This window comes from Chrysemys picta, chromosome 2, assembly GCF_011386835.1.
Source record: "Chrysemys picta bellii isolate R12L10 chromosome 2, ASM1138683v2, whole genome shotgun sequence".
In the NCBI taxonomy this organism is placed as follows: domain Eukaryota; kingdom Metazoa; phylum Chordata; order Testudines; family Emydidae; genus Chrysemys; species Chrysemys picta.
In genome coordinates, this window is record NC_088792.1 from 271,758,323 (window position 1) to 271,777,040 (window position 18,718).

General features: G+C 45.2%; 1 long non-coding RNA gene across 2 annotated transcripts in view; it reads left to right on the plus strand.

Moving 5' to 3' along the window:
- LOC101946648 (uncharacterized) overlaps positions 1-18,718 on the plus strand; it is a 224,374-nt gene that overhangs the window by 190,249 nt on the left and 15,407 nt on the right. Inside the window, exon 5 of one of the 2 annotated variants that reach the window (XR_508373.4) lies at positions 7,654-18,425. The exons of the other annotated variant lie outside the window; for it this stretch is intronic. This is a non-coding gene — a long non-coding RNA (uncharacterized LOC101946648). Of the gene's footprint in view, positions 1-7,653; positions 18,426-18,718 lie in introns of those variants that run through there. 2 annotated transcript variants of the gene reach the window in all.

Sequence of the window (18,718 nt, forward strand, 5' to 3'; positions counted from 1 at the left end):
TCACCTGAGTTGCCACATAAAAGGTGTGAAATTATTTTCAAGGAGCAAATAGTTTAATTCAACATAGTAATATTTTATACTTCTGGAGAGAGATTCATCTGAGGATCTCAAAACCTTGCAGCCTTCGAGGTGTGCAATTATTATCACTGTTTTATAAATGGAGAAACTGAGGCACAGAAAGATTAAAAGACTTACCTAAAGTCACACAGGATGCTTATACCAGAGCTGGGATTCGAATCCAGATCTCCTGACTCCTAGTCCTATGCTGTAGGCATTAGAGACTGTGGTTTCCCTCTAGTCTGAATGTTCTCTTTAAATGGCTACATTATTTGTAATTGCTTAAAAAATAAACCAATTTTAAATGCTCCTCGTATTTTCCACCGATTGCAGAATGCAGTCTCTCAAATGGAGCGTGTTAACCCTGAAGCTCATTGCATGGCTTCGTTCGGTTCTCTGTACGCTCGCTCGCTAATACGAGGCATCCCCATTTGGAGTTTGTGACTATCGAATGTACTCTCCTTGCAGTCTTCTTGATGAGACAGCTCGTTGCCGCCGTACCTTGCTTACCAGAGCTAGGTGTTACAACACAGAACGTTTCCGGGGTGTCACTTTACTGACCTTCGAAGAAAATTAATAAGCACAATCTCTCTCCCCTTCCCCCAAGTGCTGAGTCAAGGCTGCTGCTGTATAACTGAGATAGCATCTCTCATTAACCAAAACCGGAAATTAATTAATGGTTGCAAACATCTGGGTGATAGCTATATTTACACTCCCATGCATAAATACACTAGAATGAGCAGCTACTGTACAGATTTGCAGTTATCTTTGGTGCTACCCTAGGCAACCAAAGTGGTTGAAAGACAAACTAGATAAGATTCTGGAGAGCAGAATCCGGCATAGTTACTAAACGATCAAGGGCAGGAGCCTTGTCTTCCTGTGCCTTTGGGTGTAATTACAGTAGGCCAACGTAAATCCACCCCACCACTTTCAACTTCCTGGCATAGGCTGTTGCGGCGGTACTGAACCGCAGCTGTGTTCTGTTCCAGAGGTGGGCACACTTAAGCGGTAGGTCAAGCAGATACTGTCTAATATGTAAACCGCTTGCAGTGCCACCAGAATAAAAGGTGTCATACGCATGTATAATTGTATTCGTGATCATTAATAGCAGCAAAATTTCCTCAGCCACCTTTGACCCGCAATTTTCAGACTTGAGCGCCTAAGCTTAAGGACACAAAGCCGTATTTAGGCACTAATGAAGTGACCCGCGTTTCAGAGATGCTGACCGTGCATAACTCCCATTTGACTGCAGTGGGGTTGTGGTCGTGCAATGCCTTTGCGTATCAGGCCTCGGTTGTGTAAGGCAGGAGATGCGGGGGCCTCGCTATAGACACCCAGTTTTGAACATTGAGCCCTTAAAAAGATTGTCAATTTTGAAGCCTACTGTGAGCTTGCCAATGAAGAGTGCTGCTGGGGTCCAGTTTTGCTTTAACCCGTCAAGATTTATGCAAATATTGTTTGCACGTGAGATGCATCATCTCTCTGTTGATATGAGGATAGCTACTATCTATCTGAAGTGAGCCAGCTGCCTCCTGTGTGCCCCCCGTGGCTTGGGGTCATGCTACAGGCAGCCTGCCTCAGTTTCCTCTCTTGGACTGTTCAAATAAAACTTCCACTTCAAGCTTTTTCTTGGTCAAAAATACCCCTCCTTGGGGACTTGCTTTATTAGTATAAAATAAACCGCAAACAAAACTCATCCCAAACAAAGTCTACTCATAGGTCCACACAATGCAGGGTTTCTCTTCTTCCTCCTGGGCCTTCCTGACTGGGCCCTTTGCAGTCTCTCTCCTGCTTGAACGGGATCTTTCCCAGGCCTCTGTGTCTGGGGCAACTCCTCTGGTCTCAAGGTCCTCCCTGTAGCACAGAGATGGGCAAACTATGGCCCCCGGGCCACATCCAGCCCGCAGGACCGTTCTTCCCAGCCCCCGAGCTCCTGGCTGCTGTCCCCCCTCCCCCTCAACCTCAGCTAGCTCGCTCACTCTGCCACCGGCGCAATGATCTGGGTGGTGGGGCTGTGAGCTCCTGGGGCAGCGCAGCTGCAGAGCCCAGCCTGACCCGGTGCTCTGAGCTGCGTGGTAGTGGCGGCGTGGCCCAGCTCCAGCCGGGCGGCGCGGCTGTAGCACCGCCAGTCACCAGTGCTCCAGGCAGTGCGGTAAGGGGGCAGGAAGCAGGCGGTGGGGATAGGGGTCGGGGGGCAGAACAGGGAGTTGAATGGGTTGCGGGGTCCCGGGGGGGCAATCAGGAAGGAGGGGGAGTTGGATGGGGCGGCGGGGGGCAGTCAGGGCAGGGGTTCCGGGGGTGGTCAGGGGACAGGGAAAAGGGGTAGTTGGATGGGGCAGGAGTCCCGGGGCGGGGGGCAGATAGGAGGTGGGGGCCGACCCTTGACCTCCTCCCCTAACCGGCCCTCCATACAATTTACGAAACCCGATGCAGCCCTCGGGCCAAAAAGTTCGCTCGCCCCTGCTGTAGCAGTCTTTCCTCACTCTCTGCAGCCTGTGTGACAGCTTCCTGAACTTCCCCCTTCACTGCAGCCACCTCCTGCCCTTTATAGGGAATGACCTGATCCAAACGATTTGTGCCTCTTTAGTAATCAGGGCCAATTAGCCCCAGGCTCTCCAGCCATTAAGGGGTGTGCCACCTTGTTACACTGCCTCTAATCTTATGTGCGGATACGCAAACCAAACTGGGACCAACCAGTTCAGTAAACTTCAGGGCAGATGTAGATTTATACTAATGGGCCTGATCCAACAGTCCTTATTCAGCAAGCCTTCCAGTGACTTCAAGGAGAGCTGTGTCTTTATAAGACCCTCAAGTGCCTCAAGGGAGGGGTTTTCTAAAGCACTTTGTGTTGGCCTAACTTGGCTCCCATTGGCATTGGCAGTAAGACTCTCGCTGATTTCAGTGGGTGCAGTGCGTGCCTTTGATAATTGATAAATGTTAGCAAATGTGATAGTTGATGTAAAGTGACTTCTCTGTGCATTTATTTTCTGGAGGAAAGAGAGTGGGGCATAGATTTCTACTCCAGATAGGTAACTGTCGGTTCCCACTTATTCTGTGGGACTGATCTGCCTCCACTACTGGCTCTGCTAGGTTACATCTTCAGTCAGTTGGAAAGAAGTTTCTTCCTAGAAGTTTAAGATTGTCTACACTAGAAATGCTTCAGCTGCAGCTCTGCACCACCACGGTAGTGTAGACACTTAGGGCTGATCCACACTAAGAAGTTACATCAGCACAGCTACATCTCTCACGGGGTGTGAAAAATCCACACCCTGAGCAGCGTAGTTAAGGTGACCTAATCCATGGCGTGGATGGTACTAGTTAACCAAAGAATTCTTCCATCAACCTAGCCACTGCCTCTCAGAGAGGGGGATTACCTACAGTGACAGGAGAACGCCCGTCACTGTGGTAAGTGTCTACACTGAATTGCTACAGTGGTGCAGGTTTAAGTGTCGACATAGTCTTACCACAGTGATGGGAGGTGTTCTTTCATCGCTGTAGTTTTCTGTCAGTACCAGGTTTTAGGTAGGCTTAATTACATTGCACAGGGAATGAATTAAGTGTAGATCAGCCCTAAGTCTGTAACTGATGAGTTGGGTTTCTTCAGTTTACAGGAATCCTGTTACAAGCATCTAATTATATATATACCATTTTCAGCAAAGCAGTTAATTCAATTCAAACTCAGCCTTTATTTTCCTCTTCAGAGTGGGATGGGGCCATTCTCACCCCTTGCTGGTTTCACATAAAGGTTGTTAAAAGTGCAGTTTTGATAGACTATTTCCAAAAAGAAAAACCAATGGAAACATATCAAAGCAATAGACTGAAAAGTATGTTTGCAAATAAAATATATGCAAGAGAATTTGTGAAGAGAGGGGAGGCTGAGCTTTCCTGGTTCAATTTTTAAATGTCCATCTCTCCAGAGGGGCTGTTGCTCTAGTGTAGTGTTTAAATTAAATTCCCAGTCTTTCAAGACTAGATCTCCTCCTAAAAAAATATGTTTTAATTTGATCACAAGTTATTGGGCTTGATGAACGTTTTACTGGGTGCAATTCTGTGTGGTCTGTGTTATGCAGGAGGTCAGACTAGATGATCATAATGAGCTCTTCTGACTTTAAAATCTATGGAAGTGCTGTTATAAAGAGCAAACAAGCATTGTAGTCTTTACGGGTAAGATCCCAAATGGGTAAGAATGAGATTCGTGTGTGTGCAGAGGGCCAGCAGAACGGCTGTGCCCCCTTAAGCTAATCTTAAATGGGATTCAAATGGTGCATAGGCCTTAAATTTACTCCCAAGAAACTGTTCTACAACAAAGTACAAAGAGCAGGGAAATGCTCTGATCTAAGTGTTGGTGACACCAGCATATTTTTGCAGGTCTTATCAGGTATAAAGATGGTGATAAGTAAGTGGCCATCTTGGAGTTTACCAGTTGTCACTTGGTTGCACATTACCCGTCACTCAGAATTTCAGGGTGATGGCAGGGATGGGACTTGGATCCTCCTCTTACCAGTACAAAGATCCCTGACACTTGAGCTAATAGTAAGACGGTGGTTGCGTGGTTTTTTTTTTTTTTCCAGTTTGAATCACCAGGAGTTGTCAGACCCTCAGTTTTGCATCCAGGGAGGGAGGAAGCGTGTCACTATGGCTTCAGTGTGTTACATCCCCCTCTAGTGGCTGCTCCCCAGAGAGGCATTACTCCTCTAGATCAGAGAGGGTTGTGGTTTCGGTGCTGAAGGTCCTACCTTCAGTCCCGACTGAGACTCATCGTGAGCCCAAGTGCTGTTGTGGGGTATTTGGTTCTGAACTGACACAGAAGTAGTAATGCCACATACGGAATCAACCACGTCGTGACCAATAGCACCCTGGGTTTTCTTAGAGCTGTCCTAATTGAGTGCAGACCTTCTGCCCTTCTTAGGTTGTGAGAGCTGATAAGATAATAGCCCCCAATAGTTTACATGGTTTTTTTTAATGTAGTAATTGTCCATTTTTGATCTATATGAATATTCTATTTTTTTAGGTCCTCGAGAATGGTTTGAAGTTTATGTGCAGAAGCTTTGCTACCCCCTTTTTAAAATTGCTTAAATATTATAAATGCTGATTTTGTGTCAGGAATGTTTTACGCATGATTTGCTTTTTTTGAAAAATTATTTGCATGGCCATCTTATGAGAGAGATTCTTACACCTACCTCAGAAACCAAACCTGCCATTCTTTGGTCTGGGGAGTTTTTGCAATAGCTCATGCGAAATGGTTCAGTGACTCTCCATTAAAGATTTCAGGGGCAGGGTAAGGGGGAGAGTACAACGCATGTGATTCATACGTGGGATTTTCTCTTCCTTTGTGCAGTGTGAAGTTGTGGAGGTGTTTGGGTTTTTTCTCCCCCCCCAGGCACCCCTGTGAAACCTCCGACAAAGGCATGTGCTATGACTCAGCCCCCTTGGGAGACCCTTTAGGGGTTCCCCCCACCCCACCATTAGAGATTTCACATCTTGAGAAAGTCCTCTAAGAGGTTTAGACTTTTTAATTTTGTGGCTCAGCAGACTTTACCAAAATGCAGTCAGTGGATGGAAAGGTCGTATATTAATGGGTGTGAAAGATTAAGAATTTGCTTTTAGCTGTTGCTTAAGTTAATAAGATATTTGAGAAAAGAATCATTTTTTAGTAATGTCAAAGTCTGGCTGCTGTTTTGGCTATAGACAATGCATTGCCAGGAAAGGATCCTGACCCAGTGATCTGCTGGTGTAATGAATCTATTCACAACATGAACCTAGGCTTGTTCCTTTTTCCAGTCTTTTTCTTAGGCCAGCAGAGACTAGGAACATGACAGTCAGAAACACTACAGTCTGTGAGTTGTAGAGTTATAGGGAGTGCAGCTTAATGCATGCTTTAGGCCCCGATTCAGTAAAACATTTAAGCACATTCTCAGTTTTAAGCACATGAGTAATGCCAGCCCTATTCACCAAAGCAGCGGAAGTCTGTGGGGATTAGGTTTGTGTTTAAAGTTAAATTAATGCTTTAGGCCTGCTTTACACATGGATTTTGTATTGGTATGACTATTTTGGTGAACTGTTGCTACTGAGAGAGAGAGAGCAATGTAATTCCTAGTGTGGATGCAGTTGGCATACTGGACTGGAACTCAGGAGACCTGGTTCTGTTGCAGGCTCTGCTACTGGCCTCATGGGTGACCTTGGGTAGGTCACTTTAATTGCTCTGTTCCTCAGTTTCCCCTTCTATAAGAGGGGAATAATGTTATAATGACCTTCTTTGTAAACATTTCAAGCTCCGTGGATGCAAAGCATGATATAAGAGCTAGGTATTACTATATCAATATAGCTTATTCCTTTTATAGGAGAGGCAGTAAGCTATACTGTTATAAACATTTTTATGCAGCTATAGCTGTGTCCACCCCAGAGGTCCGAGGGGGTAGATTGTAACACTTTAACTCTACTGACATAGTTAAAGGAGTTTTTTTACTTTGTGTGTAGATGAGGCTTTAAGTGCTTTGCTGACTAGTAATGGCATTACTCACGTGCTTAAAGTTAAGGATGTCCTTTTTCTTAAATGCTTTGCTGAATTGGGGCCTTCATGCTGCCATTGCACTAGTTAGGGACCAACATGGCCAATGTCTGGGTAACAGTTGTTTTTCATGGAACACTGTCAGACCAGTGAAACTCGCTCAGTTACTGTTCATGCCAAGGTGCTTGTTTTTAATTACACTGTTCCTCCGGGACTTCCGCAATCCGACCTTGGGGGGCACTTGGCACTGAAGCAGCGGGATATTTGAACACTATCTATTTCTATCTGGGGCAATGTCTAGAGCATTTTATGAGCCTTCTACTACTCTGTTTACAACAATAAAAACATTATGGAATATGTGATCTAGCTGCTGGATTTTAGTCCAGTGGCTTAGTGAAAGAGTTGATGTCACAAACTGGTGCAGCTTGGAAATACGAGCGAGCACAGCTAATGAAAGGGTCTTGTCCAAATATATTGAAAATCTTCCTTTGCCCAGTCAGGGGAGCAGTCCGCTCCTTGGGATCTAATGTCTTATCCTCTGTGCTTGCAGAAATCCTTAGCTTTCTGTGTTTAAAGAAGTACGTTTGAGTATAAGGATCGGATTGGCATAGGATAGAATTTGTAAAGCGTTTGCTTGGTGACTTTGAGGTTTTGTATGGAGTTGATATTGTAGCCACCTTCACCAATAAATATCAGTACCTGATCCCATTCGCATGAAATCAGAGTTTTGCCTTTGAACCTAATTAAGTCAATGGAGCCCTTGATGTGAGAAAATGCACAGATGTGAATCCTATACCTCGCTTCAGAACAGCTGCTTGTAACAGGTTATTTAATAGAGAGTCAAAGCAGGATTGTACTGTTTCTCTCTTTATCGTGGGGTTTTGGACTGACTCCCATTCCTTTAGTGGGGGTGTGTTTTTACAGTAAGATATTTTTCAGATGATTCTCCCATCCATTTCCTTTCTGCAGTCGTGATTGCTGTGCCTATAGTTCCTCTGTCCTTTATTACTGTCCCAGCTATGCCCTCTAAATGCTTTCTTGATTTTACTTCTGTATTAATGTTTCCTTTCTTCTTGTTTTCTTAACAGATCTGTCTGGAAAATATGAACCATGAGACAAGCTGGGTCACCATTAGATAAGTATTACTGATGACTCACATTGTTATGATGTTGATAGGAATGTAGAGTTTGTGTGTGTTTACTTAAAGTACTGGAGCATAAGTATATATTAAAATATATGAGACAGTTGTCCAATGGCTAGAACACAGAGCTGGGCGGTAGGAATCCTGTCTTTTGCCCCTCACTGTTTGACTGGTTGGCCATGTGTCCTTGGGCAAGTCACTTAATTTCTTTGTCCCTCAGTTTATATGTCTATATAGTTAATGCTGATATACTCCCCTCCCTCAAGTGGGATATGGGGAGGGTTAGTTAATTAATATTTGTAAAGTGCCTTGAGACTTACAAATGAAAACACTAGAAGTGCTAAATTATTGTAGTTATTGTGGATATTTTTAATACTGGCAGTTAGTGGCTTTCCTGTTTTATTTTTTTTCTTTCCAGCACCTTATTCCCTTCTCCAGAACAGTGACTGAAAGAGTCCTGAAGCAGGTAAGGAGACAGATGTTTTGTTGGGAGCATATTACATTTGATGTACAAGGGGTGAAATCCTGGCCCCATTGACATCAGTGGCAAAACTCGCATTGAATACAGTTAAGATAGGATTTTGCCCTGGGTACCTGTGCTCATTATATCATCTGAATTCTTGAATAAATTCAGAGCAGAAGGCCCAGGTGATCTGGAATGTGTCCATGTCTGCAAGAGCACAACCAAAGAGTGACAGAACTTTTTGTATGTCACAAAAGGTTGAAGCTTTGAGGCTAAGCTTCAGGTTGGTGCATTTTATTTAAAAATTAAGTTTCTCCTCTAAAACCATCAGCAAGAGATTCTCCTTTTGACCTTCCTTCTCTTTACCCTTGTATGGAAACACACAAATGTGAATAAAACGTGTGTTTCTGGAATTAATCACCGTCTAGTAGAATTTACGGAACATCATCCTTATACTCTCTGCCTACTCACTAGCCTTCCATGCCAAGAGTTGTATATTTAAAACTGATTACATAGGTGATCTATAGGACCTGGGGGCCCTGATTCCTGAATGAGGCCTCTGTGCATTACCACAATAAAATAACAAGTGGTAATAACAATGACGAAGCTTTGGCCAGGGAGAACAAATATGGTTGAAGGTGATAGTTGCAAAGAGCTGAAGAATTGAATTGGAGAGATACAGGACGCCTAGGAGATGTCAGGAGCTGCGGAGGAGAAGGCTCTGGCATCACCAGTGTCAAAGTTATGTGAAGGGACAGAATGGAGGTTGGCCTTAAATGGGAGCAAAGATCTGTGAAGAAGTTGGAGCAAGTCATGGAGTTTTAAAAACCAAGGCGAGACGTTTTGACCTGGATGGCGAGCCCCTGAGGGGAGCGTTTGAGTATGGGGAGTGAGGGAGTCGTGTGTGTTTGTACGGGAGAGAAGGCCGGCATGGGCATTCTGTCTTCATGCTTCTTTGTCCTGCTAGTTTGTTTTATTCACCAGGTGTATGATTTGAATCCCTGTTGTCCATCACAAGTTTCCCTGTCTATTCTAGACTCTAGAGCAGTGTTGGGGGATCCAGTTACAATATTCCGTGTAGTAGTGTAAATGGGAACTTACCTCTGTCTCTGAATGGGATATGCCCAAGGCTTTAGCACCATTCGACAATATAGGTACCATGTTATGTCCTACCCTTGCTACAAAAATGAACCATGTTGTTACAGTGCAGGGGAAAAGTGTGTTGTAACAGGGTCCCCAGTCTGATTCGATTTGTTATGTAGATGTGGCCATGCTGTTTGTCAGTGAAGCAGAGATTGCTTCTGTAACCCTTTTGGTTCAGGAATCATCATTATCTATTCATTTGAGGCTGACTCGTCTCACTGCAAAAATGCTGAAAGTGGAACCAAGTCATTGCCCTTTTAAAAAAACATTTTGCTTTTCAGAGACTCTAGATCTTCTCTCTCCTCAGTCAGTGAATGCAGGGCTCTGGTCTCAGAAATGTTATTGGAGAGATTTTCTAGTTTGACATGTCAGCCTGCTCCACTGATGGTAAAAATGAGTTTTTAAGAGCTGCTAAAGGCTCTTTGCCATTGCTTGGTGGAAATACTCTGGGGGTAAGGCAGTGGAAATCCCAGCCCCTCCTCTCTTTACCTTTTTGGGTATTCTCTGTGGAGGGGAGGATTCCAACCGGAAGTGATATTCTGGTGCTTCCCCTGTGCACTGTCAGAGGTTTAGTTATTCAAATATGGCTCTCAAGCGTATCGCCCTGCTGCACAGTGCAGCTATGAGTTTGAGGTGGCTAATCAAAGGGGCTTTCCAGACACATAAGCCATTATTAGCAAGTTTACACTTAAATGTGTCTGTGGGTTAAATCTGCGAACTGCGAATAACTTACAAACGGCTGCTCAGCCCTGAAAATAATACTCTCGCAAAGTTTCCGAGAAGCGTTAACAACTTTCCTAAATATTTTTACCCTTGTGAATTCTCAAATGTTCCTTTGCACTGAGAAGTTTTTGAGAACAATATAGAGCGCACGCTCTCTCTCTCTCTCTCTCTCTCTCTCTCTCTCTCTCTCAAAAAAGTTTATCGAGAGGGTGGACAAGGACACCCTCTGTTTAGCATGGTTTCTCTGTGGTTTCAGTGGCTGGCTAGTGGATACAATTAGAACAGTTTTAATGACTCGTGTAGTATATTTATAGGAATTTATAGGCTGCCATGCCGGGTAAGGATAACATTTTCAAAAGCACCCAAGTCCCCTTTTCAAAAGTGGGCATATGTTCTAAATCACTTAGGCCCTTTTGAGAGGGATACTTAGGCCTGGTCTACACTGGGGGAGGCTGGGGGGGAAGGGGAGGGAGGATCGATCTAAGATACGCAACTTCAGCTACGAGAATAGTCTAGCTGAAGTTGACGTATTTTAGATTGACTTAGATCGACTTACTTCGCAACCTCGCGGCGAGGGATCGACGGCCGCCACTCCCCTGTCAACTCCGCTTCCGCCTCTCGCCCTGGTGGAGTTCCGGAGTCACCGGGAAGCATGTTCGGGGATCGATGTATCGCGTCTAGACGAGACGCAATAATCGATCCCCGTTAGATCGATCACTACCCGCCAATCTGGCAGGTAGTGTAGACATACCCGTAGGCTCCTAAGTCACTTAGATGTTTTTGAGAATTTCATCCTACGCCATTACTCCAACTGGTGCAGTATCCTACCCCTGCCAGATGCAAATACATCCTCGGGCACAAATAATAATCTGGATACATCACACTTTTCATTCTAGGATCTCAAAGCATTTTACAAAACTGGTAAATATTGTTATCCCCATTTTATTACAGGTTAACCTGAGGCTCTGAAATAGAGAAAAGATGTGTGAGGCTAGAAGAATGCATCAGTGCTGTACTCCAGAACTGCACTAGTGCTGCCTGCACCAGCAGAGCTCCCAGCGCCAGCCAGTATCATGGTCCCCTATTATACCAGGGGGAGGTTGATGGAGGAAAATATACAAAACAGCCAAGAGATACTGGTGCTGGGAGCACAGAGGAGCTATAGCGCTAGGTGTTTACTTTACTAAAGCTGGTTGCGTAAATCTTAGTGAATTGAGTGTGTCTGCTGTGTTTGACCCTGAAGATCCTCAGGAAACCAAGAGCAGTTTCTCCGTCTCTCAGGGGCCGCTGCATTGATACAGAGTTGTCAGTTTCAGTTCAAATTACTTTGACGCCGCACTATCTCAACACTACACTTTTTAGGATGCTTTAAGTTGCGGGGTAGGATTTCTGTCCATCTTTTTGCTAGACACTGCTGTGAATTGTTGCAGAATCAGATGCAGGAAACTTCCCTCCTGATTGTCAAAACTCTCCTTAAACCCATTCACTAATCTCTGACCCACTATCCACCTTCTCCCTGTGTGCTGGGGCTGTGCTCTCCAATCCTAGCTTCCTCCTGGTCCCCACCCATTCTCCCCATGCCAGAGACGCTTCCCGTTTTGGATGTTTGCTGACGTGAGATCATTACCCACTTGCAACCTCATCAGTTTTTAAGTCTCTTTCCCTCCTCCACTGGAACCCCTCAGTCACTTCCCCTCTCTGTTTTTTCCCAAACCCGCCATTTAGTTGGTTTCACTCTTCCTCTCTAGTTTTCTTTGCTTCCGTCTTTCACGATGAACGATGCTCTACAGTACCACTTCTGAACAGAAAAGGCAGGCAGAGGTAGGTTCGCAAGGGGATTTTTTTAATCAAAATCAGTCTGATTTCAGTAAGAATGTGACCTGGCCTGGTTTATGCAGAGTTGGGGTCTTCATCATTTTATTCCTACTGTAGAAATGCTGACACCCAGAGAACTATGAGGGGCATTTTTTTTAAGCAAGTTCTTTGAGGCCCTCTCACAGGGAGACCCCAAGCTCCATTCAGCCACATAAAGGAAGAAGTTAATATATCTTAGAACTGAGTAGTTATGTGCACGTTTCAGAACAGAGATCAAGCTCTGCGTGGGAACGAGAGGAAGAGGTTTGTATTGGATGGTTTTTGTAAGGCCTTGTCTACAGTAGGAGCATTTTGGTGATATAAATATTCCCGTATACTGTATTGGCAAAACGCACTCCTAGAGTGGACATAGCTTATACCAGCAACAGTGAGCCCACCCCCATTCCTCTCCCCTCTCCACGCAAAATAAGCTATACCTGCAAAAGCACAGTTTTGCCATCATAACAGCTAGGGCCTTCTGCTGGCTGGGGATCATGCCTCGTCACACCTCTCTGAGTGACAGCTGTGCTGGCAGAAGTTTGTAGTGTAGATGTGGTCTTAGAAACAACTTCAACACATGTAGGAACGGAATCCAGTGTGCAAGTATGGGACCTGGAGGGGCTGCTGTGTTCCCATTTAGCCCTCAGGGCATGCTGCAAGAATCAGCTTTGCATGGGGGCTTTTTAGAGGAATGTTCCTTGAGGCAGTTTTTAGGAAAGGTAGTGAATATTTTCCTTTTGCTCTGACGTTTAATTAGATACTGCCGTTTCTTGGTGGAGATTGCTTTAGGTATTGCCTCTTAAAAACCTTGTCAGGCTTCCTGCATGTTAGGTGCCTTTTGGGGGTGGTGGTGGTGGTATTATAAATCTAAATAAGTAACTAACACAAAATAGACAAAATAGAACACTTTGGGGGTTGTATGCTTGTGCTCTACAAGTGAGACGTAATTCAATCTGGTTGGGCCGTAGCACGTAGAGAATGGTTAAAACAGTGGTTCCGACCTGCGTATATCAAGAGATCAAACTCATAAATGCAAAGTGTATTTGAATCCTGTCCGTTTTAAGCAACTGCTGTAGGGTGCAGCCTTGAAATTGACAAGTTAGCAGAGGAACAGTTTTAAGTTGAGTCTGATTAAGGGAAGAGACCGGCTCAGAGCATGCCCTGGACACTTGCTCCGAAATGCGTCTTACCCCAGTTACTGAGGCCCCCTGTCAAAATTGCATAGTCTTGTCTGATCTGTCTGCTCATGTTCCGTCTGTCTGTTGTGAGGTTTTATCCCGCCACCCATCATCGTAGTGTCTGAGCATCTTCCCTGTAAAATCAATAGCAATAGCGAAGTCCTTAGTGGACTTCATGGAGACCCTGGCTTGTCTCCCTATTTGGGGGTTGAGCTCTGCTTGCAGTGAGGTAAGGTTTTTGCCTTTTTTGTTTTGTGCATCCGACGAAGTGGGCATTCACACACGAAAGCTTATGCTCCAATACATCTGTTAGTCTTAAAGGTGCCACAGGACTCTCTGTTGCTTTTTAAATGTTCAGTGCACTTTCGCCATGGGATGAGCTTTTAAGCACCCTATCAGTCTACATAAAAGTTTTTTCTTGTATGGTGAGGCGCATGGCCAAAGACAGGAGTTTAGAAGATAAATCACCATGCTCTCTGCCTCTTTGCCAATCGCAAGGTACAATGGGTGAAATCTTGGGCTCCATTTGGGTCAATGGCAAAACTCCCAGTGACTTCAGTGGGGCCAGGATTTCACCCAATGAGTTGTACCCTCCTTGTGCCCCAGGTAAGGAGTGCCTGTTAAAGCACAGGGGAAGGATTCATAGATTTCAGGACCAGAAGGGACCATTGTGATTATCTAGTCTGATCTCCTGTATAACAGGCCAGAGAACCTTCCCAAAATAAACCAATGGTGTGTGGTTTTATCTTACTGAGCGGAGCTAACACACCAAGGTGTTGCTGATTAACCTCTATGGATATGTCTTAACTCCAGTTAACTCTGCGGTGATCTATACTTAGGGTATGTCTAAACTACCCGCCGGATTGGCGGGCAGCGATCGATCCAGTGGGGATCGATTTATTGCGTCTAGTCTAGACACAATAAATCGACCCCTGTGCCCTCTCCCGTCAACTCCTGTACTCCAGCGCTGCGAGAGCTGCAAGCAGAGTCGACGGGAGCGGCAGCAGTTGACTCACCGCGTTGAGGACACCATGGTAAGTCGATCTAAGTACGTTGACTTCAGGTACGTTATTCACGTAGCTGAATTTGCGTAGCTTAGATCGATCCCCCCCACCAGTGTAGACCAGGCCTCAGTAACTGTACCTTGAGTGAGGGCAGACACACAGCGAAATATCACTTGAGCTGGTGTGTCCACACGGGCACTGCACTTACTTGTGTGTGTTGCTGGGGTTTCACACTTCACATACTTCACAAACTACTTTCATATTTCTAAGAAAGGTATGTTCAAGAGGTTTAGAATGAATGCCCTTCCCAGCCTTAACTGTAGCATCTACTCCTTCAGCTACAATGCTGTACTAAACAGGAATCCCTTCAAATGCACCCACGTCTACTGTTGGACAAAGCAGCAGTTTGCAGTTTATCAGCACGCAGCACAGCAGTTTAAGGACAATGAAGAAGATACACACATTTATTTTTACCTCGTGTGACTCATTTTGGAGGATTTGGGTCAAAGGAGGAAACGTAGCACAGGTCCAAAAAAAAGCAAACAAATCTCTTGGAATCGGAAGGTCCAAGGACAACTTAGAGATGGTGGCAGATAGCAAACGAACTATGAGTTGGCAATGTGCAGTGCCAGCAAGTCTAAAACTTGCTGCTCTCAGATGAACTTGCAAGTAAAACTATCGAGGAAATAGTGCTGAACACATAACTCTAATCCAACGGCATCTGGAATCGCTGGGCAGTTCTGGTTCCTCCAGCTCAGGCAGGATGTAGAATAACTAGAGGATTGGAAAAGGACAACAGAACTGATACAAGGATTGGAGGATGGGACGTGCATATTGCCGGGCCTAACCTATTGTCCTTACTCAAAACTCCTGCTGCCCTAAGTGGGAGTTTGGGGGAAGAACTGCAGGATTTGGGTTATAGGGTAGAAAAGCCAAGCCAGGCAGGAACACAGTCGCACCTTCAATCGGTGGTATAAATGGAGGAAGGGAACTCTTCAGTCTGAGCAGAAGGTAGGACAAGGAACAGTGTCCTGAAGCTGAGACAAATTTACATGGGACTTTCGGAACCAGATCTTAACAGTGAACACAACTGGCCATTAGGACTAAGGTCCAGGCATCTCGCCGGCAGTGAGCTGCAGCAGTAGCGAACAGCCTTCTAAAATGCAGGGAGACCAGTGTGGAAGAGCCAGGGGGTCCTGGAAGAGGCTCTCTAATTCTGTGTGACTCACTACAAACAAAGAGGGATCTTCTCTTGTGTGCATTCCAGATGAACAGTTCCCTCCCCAACCCTGCTCCACAGTGTCTGCCCTCAAAATATAATAAAAATAATCCAGTAAAACAATGAATGATGAAAACGTCAGTTGGAGATGATGGGTGGTCTTGTAGTTAAAGCACGGGCCTGGGAGTCAAAATATCTGGGTTCTCTCCCCCTGCTCTGCCACAGACTATAGATGTGACCGTGGGCACATCCCAGAGTTCGCCTGAGGCTCAGTTTCCTTGTCTGTACAATGGGGACAATACACCCCTTTCACAGCTGGAAGTCATGATGGATCAATTAATCATGCCCATAAGACAACAGAGGTCGCCAACACAATCCTGTTCTGGGAACCCAATCTGCTCCAGGGATTAGAAGCCTAGATAGTGCATTATATCATAAGGGACCAATACAGGAAACGGGCCCTCTGCCGAGAATTCCCTGCCACTGGCCACACACACATTCACTCCAGGAACAGACTGTGAGAGTGACCTGCCTAGGATAAGCTCCTGAGCTGGGAATGGGAGGGGCAGCCCCTTGGCCCTAATTCAGCAAGGTGCGTAAGCACATGTGTTACTGTAAGCACCTGGGTAATGCCAGTGAAGTCAGTGGGACTCTGCCTGTGCTTAAAGTTAGGTGTGTGCTTCAGCGCTTTCAGGATCATGCGAACGCCCTGATTGTGCCCAGCAGTAATGAAGAGCTGCAGGACGCAGCGTAGGCAGTCTACATACAGCATAAGGAGGGGGAGAAGGAACTGGGAGGGATGCTGTTTACAAACACATCCCCTCCAGTTACTCATTGAGAATGGCAGATGTCCCAAAGGGATCCAAAGGTACCTTGACTCATATTGCATTTGGTTTTCAGAGCCCACAAGTAGGCAGAAAAGGTCATTTTGTTGCCGGGTGCTGATGGAATATAAACACGGAGGCCACGTGGGCATGTCACATTCCCGCAAGAAAGACAAGCGTCTGTGTGACAATGGGAATCCGACATGGAAACACACAAGAGATGAAAAACAACCTCCCCCCTGCTCCCAGCTCTCTTAGCAACCACTTCCAGTCTCCTCTCTCACATCACCCAGCAGCCAAGAGAGAGGGAATAAAAAAAAAGCAAGATGCCTTTTGAATGGGTGCCAAGGTTGATTTAATTAGCTGTATTGAATTCATTAACTTTTGAACGATGTGTCTGCCGCAAAGCACAAATTATAAGTTGTGAGTGGCAGCAGTGCGCTACACCGATCTGCCAAGAGACTCAGCAAAGCAGAAAGATTGACCTACTTTTATCAGATCTGAAGGGATCGCCGTTTAATGCTCTTCTCCCAATGACACTAAGCTGCGGTTCTCCCTCCCCACCTGGTAGCATTTGGGAAGCTTTTAATCCCTTTCTAAGAGGCATATTTCTCCTCTGATAAAATATGGCTAGATGGAGACTCACAATCAAACGGGACCTTGCACAGACATACAGGTCTGTGTGCAGGTGTGTGTATCTGTGCTCTGCCTGGGAGAGTCGGTTTGTATTGAGAGAGAGCTCGTACAGTATGTATTGACTGGCTGTGCACTGACTCTCTGACTGTGACTTGCTTGCTTCCTCTCTCTCTCTCTCCCTGCTATTCCACTGTTTGTTTTGGTTTTAAATTTAACTACTGCCGTATTCTATAGTAATAGACACATGCACTGCAATGCACATGGTAGGGCTGTTTTAGTCACCCCACAAAAATACTGTGGCAACCTATAGATTCAAAGGCCAGAAGGGACCTTTGTGATCATCCAGTCTGACCTTCTGTCTAACCACAGGCCCTACGACTTCCCCAGAATTATTCTTGGAGCAAATCTCTTTAGAAAAAACCTCCAACCTTGATTTAAAATTGTCAGTGATGGAGAATCCACCACGTTCCTTGGTAAGTTGTTCCAATGGTTAATTACTCACTGTTAAATTCAGACTGGAAATAGGGCATAAATTTTTATTTCACTTCCGCCAGCCATTGGATTGTGTTATGCCTTTCTCTGCTAGATTGAAGAGCCCATTATTAAATATTTGTTTCCCTTGCTAGTACTCGAGACTGTAACTTTCTCTTTGTTAAGCTAAATAGATCAAGCTCCTGGAGTCTATAACTAATAAGGCATGTTTGCTAATCCTTGAATCATTCTTGTGGCTCTTCTCTGAACCCTTTCCAATTTACCAACATCTTTCTTGAATTGTGAGCACCAGAACTGGACACAGTATTTCAGCAGGGATCACACCAGTGCTAAATTCAGAGGTAAAATAACCTCTCTACTCCTACTCATGATTCCCTTGTTTATGCATTCAAGGATCATATTAGCTCTTTTGGTCAAAGTGTCGCCCTGGGAGGTCGTGTTTGGCTGATTATCCACCACAGCCCCCAGATCTTTTTCAGAGTGTCTGCTTCCCGGGATAGAGACATTCCTCCCCTTCCCTCCTCTCCCCCCCAACCCCCCCACGTTGTGTAAGTATAGACTGCGTTCTTATTTAGCCACATTAAAATGCATATTGTTTGCAGTGAGGGCAAAGCCTCAGGCTTGTCTACACTTACAACTTAGGTCGACCTAGCTCGGTCGCCTAGAGATGTAGTTAAGCCGACCTAGTCCTCGGGATAGACGCTACTAGGTTGATGGAAGAATTCTTCCGTCCACCTAGCTACTGCCTCTTGAGGAGGTGGATTTACTACAGCAGTAGAAAAACCCCTTCTGTCGCCGAAACAAGTGTCTATGCTAGCTGGATTAAAGCTAGCGTGGGTACGTCTACACTAGCTGCAAATCACACTCCTGGCTGCAATGTAGATGCATCTTAAGTCTGGTTCTGACACTTGCTACCCTCATTGACCTTGGGTAAGTTACTTCACCTCTCTGTGTCTGTTTCCCCCTCTCTAAAATCCTTCCCTGTTTGCTTGACAAGGGGGGTGATGATGTTTCTAAAGTGAATGTCAAATCCTTTGGAGATGAACAGCTCAAGATAAGTGCTAAGGATTATTTTTAAGACCCCCCCCCATTCAGCAAAGCACTTAAGTACATGTTTAAGTGCTCTGCTAATTTGTGGCCGAAGTCCGGCTGGCCTTCATGTGATCAGTTTAGGTGCTGTATAGAAATGTAAGTGAAGTTGTCTATTTTTTAATCATGAAAAGGGTGCAATGCTCCCATGAACTTTGTCCTTGCGTGAATGATGAACAACTCCAGCTGCTTGGCAGGGTACTATGGACAGCCGTGTTATCAGCTTAACTTAGATACCTTATGTGTGGCTGAACTATCCAAGAACCCAGCCATAGAGTTGTGGTTTGTGATGAACCATTAACATAGCTCCACATGTAAGTCGCCCATGAAGAGAAAACTGTGGGGAGCTGGAAAAAAACGGTTAAAAATATATTCGGTGGACTGGAA